The sequence below is a fragment of the Dromiciops gliroides genome, chromosome 1 (assembly GCF_019393635.1).
Source record: "Dromiciops gliroides isolate mDroGli1 chromosome 1, mDroGli1.pri, whole genome shotgun sequence".
Lineage (NCBI taxonomy): Eukaryota > Metazoa > Chordata > Mammalia > Microbiotheria > Microbiotheriidae > Dromiciops > Dromiciops gliroides.
The window spans coordinates 620,468,216-620,472,223 of record NC_057861.1 but is presented as its reverse complement, the minus strand read 5'-3'; the positions used below and the strand labels follow the sequence as shown (position 1 = coordinate 620,472,223).

Below are 4,008 nucleotides of genomic sequence, written 5' to 3'. Positions count from 1 at the left end.
CTAGTAGCGAAGATGGGGGTTGCCAACAAGAGTCCGGAGTTAAGGCTTCCACAGCTCTTTTATTAACTCTCACATGACGAAGAGCAATGGACTCTGTTTGGGGTGAAGGGAAAAAGGCTTTGGTTGGGGGGTTCAAATTTTGAAGAGAGGAATGAAAGGGGAAAAAGCAGGGAAGGAAATTAAATGCAATATTTTCCCTTTTGTCTCCTCCCCTTATGTTTTCCCAATAGGACTTGCTCTTGGGCAAATATTCTGGAGAGTCGTTTGGAGATTGTCCGGGAGGAACAGAGAATTCTGCCACATGCTGAGGGGAACAGAGAAACGGGTCTCCTACTCTTCTCGGTATGAGGTCATCCCCATTTTTTTCCCCATTGGCGCTAACATGACGTCAGCAGACACACAATGGAACTTGGGATGAAGCAATGCCTGATTTGACATCTTGCTGCTCTTTCCCCCCTTCTGACAAAATTCAAAACCTTGTTAAGGGGCATATCCTGGGGGGCCAAGCTCTGCCCCTCCAGTCTTTTGGGTTGATTGGATGGGTAGTGAGTGTACCTCTGTTTTCCCTAAGTGTTAGTTCACCTAGTCACGCTCAACAAGACATGCAGTAGTTGTTAACCATGATTTAAATAAAAGCTACAATGGTTTTGGAAGACTGCCATCCTCTAACCACTTTGGGGCCAAGACCATCTCCAAGGGCTTCTCAGGTCACAGAGCATCTGGGCTTCTGGCACACGCACATCTTGCTAGACTGCCCGACATCCCACCCCCGCCCCTTAGATTCAGCCCTCTCTGTTCTCGATTTCCTTTTACTTCATATCCAACGATGTAAATTCTCTGCAGCATCGTAACACCCTTAAGAATGCTTATGTGCACAAAATACAATCCTTTCTGAGTGCTGCACAGATGCTTAGTAAAACCGAAAGAGTATTCCATGCCTTACCTGGCAGCTCATAGAGTGGAGATCGGAGTGAAGCATCCGAGAGTCCAGATCTCTTGCATCAAAACACACGCAGCACAGACAAGGCAGGAATAACTTGTTATGGTGGAAGAAAGCCAAGAGTTGAGGTGATTTAATATGTCAGCGTGTACTGTCTGGTTGGCCACAAATAAAGGGGGGAGGGAGGAGGAGGAGATTGGATTAGATTGGATTAGGAAGGAAAAGTGTGGCCATAGCAAAATGACATTCCACAAAGCGATGTTTCAGAGAGACCACATGAGACATAAGCAACATCAGACTACAAATGTCCTGGGGTGGGGAATGGGGGGGGAGGGGGAGGAGTGGAGAGTTGGGATAAAAGGATCTTTTGAATATGGGCAACCATAAATAAAGCATTACATTAAATGTGGAAGAGTTCAGAACCGAAATGGGGAATTAAACATCTTGGAAAATTGTTGGGCTAAGTCTTTATTTCAGTTTCTTAGAGGAGGGATGTGTGTGTAGGGATACAGCAAGTGGCACGACTTCCTTTCTTTAAAAGAAAAAAACACTTTAAGATAAGAAATACTACAGCCTGTCTTGAAGCCACTATGACAGTTTCCAGAAAAGAAGCCATAAAAGAAGAATGCATATGTATAATGGGATCACTTACTTAGAGGCAGAGGCTGGAAAAACCCCCCAAAGTTTTTTTTGAAATGAATGAATAAATGAATCTTATTTTTTGGTTAGGCAGAAAAAAATAGCTTTCTTACATTTCTTTTTTTTTTCTTTTGATTTTCCAATTACAAGTATTACTTTTCTCTCTCATCTATTTCTCCCCTCCTCCTGCCCTATTCAGAAAGGTGGAGGGGGGGAATAAAAACAAAACCCTTACAACAAGCAATGATAAATTCCTTCCTTGCCTAGGTGCCAAAAATGTATGTCTTCTTCTACATCTTGAGTCCATCACCTCTCAGTGAAGAGGTAGATAGCAAAGATCATCATGGATCCTCTAGAATCATAGTTGGTAATTGCATTGATCAGAGAGTTCTTAAATCTTTCAAAGAGGTTTGTTTTTACAGTGTTGTTATTATGGTATAGATTGTTCTCCTGGTTCTGCTCATTTTACTCTGTATCAGTTCATACCAGTCTTCCCAGGTTCCTCTGAAATCACATCTTCCATTATTTCTTACAGTACAATAGTATTCCATCATATTCATATCCTATAATTTGGTTAGCTATTCATCAATTACAGTTCTTTGCTATCAGAAAAAGAGCTACTACAAATACTTTTGTACATATGGATCCTTTTCCTCTTTCTTTGGTCCCACTGGAATATTATTTTCCCCGTTTTAAAAAATGACTAAAACAGTATTATAAAAAAGACTAAAGAAATAAAGGAGAATTGCTTACACTCCTGAGATAGCTATCCAGGAATGATGTTTTTTTCCTCTTTTTTTGGTGGTAGTGGGGCAATGAAGGTTAAGTGATTTGCCCAGGGTCACACAGCTAGTAAATGTCAAGGGTCTGAGGCCAAATTTGAATTCAGGTCCTCCTGAATACAGGGTTGGTGATTTATCTACTGGGCCACCTAGCTGCCCCAGGAATGATGTAAAGTAAAATCATAACTCATATTTATATAGTCCTTTAAGATTTACAATACAACTTTATACAATCAATTTATCCCTAAATAAGGCAATACAGAATGTGTTTAACTTGGAAGTTGGACAAAAATATTACTTGAAGTTTTCCTTAAGTAAAATTATGATCATCACTGTCATGGTTGTGGTAATGGTTTTTATATTTATATAAAGTAGTACTTTATAGTTATAAAGCACTTGATAAATATTCTCATCTGATCAACCCAACAACTTTATGAAGTAGGTGGTACAAGTATTGTTATCTCCATTTTACAAACAAGGAAAGAGAGATTGAAAAAGGTGGTAACTTGTCTAAAGTCACCCTGGTAATATGCTTAGAACTTGAACCCAGATGCCTCAAATGTACCAAGAAGAAGGTGGTTTGAAATGTCTAATGGTGAGACTCAGTATTACAAAAGTCCAGATCTGAGAAACACCTTAACAGGATGAAATTATAGTATTGTTATATATTTGCGGCTTTAAAATGTCAAGAACTCCCTTTTTGTCTCTGGGAATCGCCGCGAGAGCATCCCCCGCCGCCGCCATGTCGGCCCATCTGCAGTGGATGGTCCCCCGGAACTGCTCCAGCTTTGTCATCAAGCGCAACAAACCGACTTACAGCACCGAGCCCAACAACCTCAAGGCCCGAAACTCCTTCCGCTACAACGGGCTGATCCACCGGAAGACGGTGGGCATCGAGCCGGCCGCCGATTAGCAAGGGCATCGTGGTGGTGTTGAAGCGCCCGGCAGGTCAGAGGAAGCCTGCCACTTCCTATGTGAGGACCACCATCAACAAAAATGCCCGGGCCACACTCAACAGCATCTGGCACATCATCCGCAAGAACAAATACTGGAAAGATCTCCGCATGGCCGCTCCGCCCGGGCCAGTGCCATCCTGCGGAGCCAGAAGCCAGTGGTGGTGAAGAAGACGCGAACCCGCCCACTCAAGAGCACTTAGGGGGACAGACCTGCCTTTGGCAAATAAAGTCAAACTGCTGGGGGGGGGGGGAATGTCAAGAACTCATGAAATGAAAGCTCTTCAAAAGCCCCGTTTCTTCTGCATTTGTGTGCATTATGTACAATATAGAATAAGTGTGGCTATTCAAAATGTTGAATGTTTTCCTTTGTAAGTGAAGTTCTTGATCAGGGGAATTCCCTGCCTCTTGGATAAGCATATAGGGCAATGAACCCTTGGGGCATCTGTTGGACGTCTTGGTGAGGTGATAACATGCCTACCAGATGTTCCAACAGCTCCCTCCTCAGCCAAATGATCTGAAAATTTCCTTGTACTTAGCAAAGCTGGTCCTTAGATGATACCTTTACACTGCCAAGGTGCCTTGTAGAAAGACTTTGGTGATTTCCAGAGAACAGGACAGTTTAATCATTCCTCCTTTGGCTCTTCTGATGGGGAATGGTTTTTCAGACATAAAGTCTTCCTATTGCTTGTGG

General features: G+C 42.6%; 1 pseudogene; it reads left to right on the top strand.

Moving 5' to 3' along the window:
* The first annotated feature begins 3,016 nt into the window (after positions 1 to 3,016).
* On the top strand, positions 3,017 to 3,517 carry LOC122736059 (annotated as a pseudogene).
* The last annotated feature ends 491 nt before the right edge of the window (positions 3,518 to 4,008 follow it).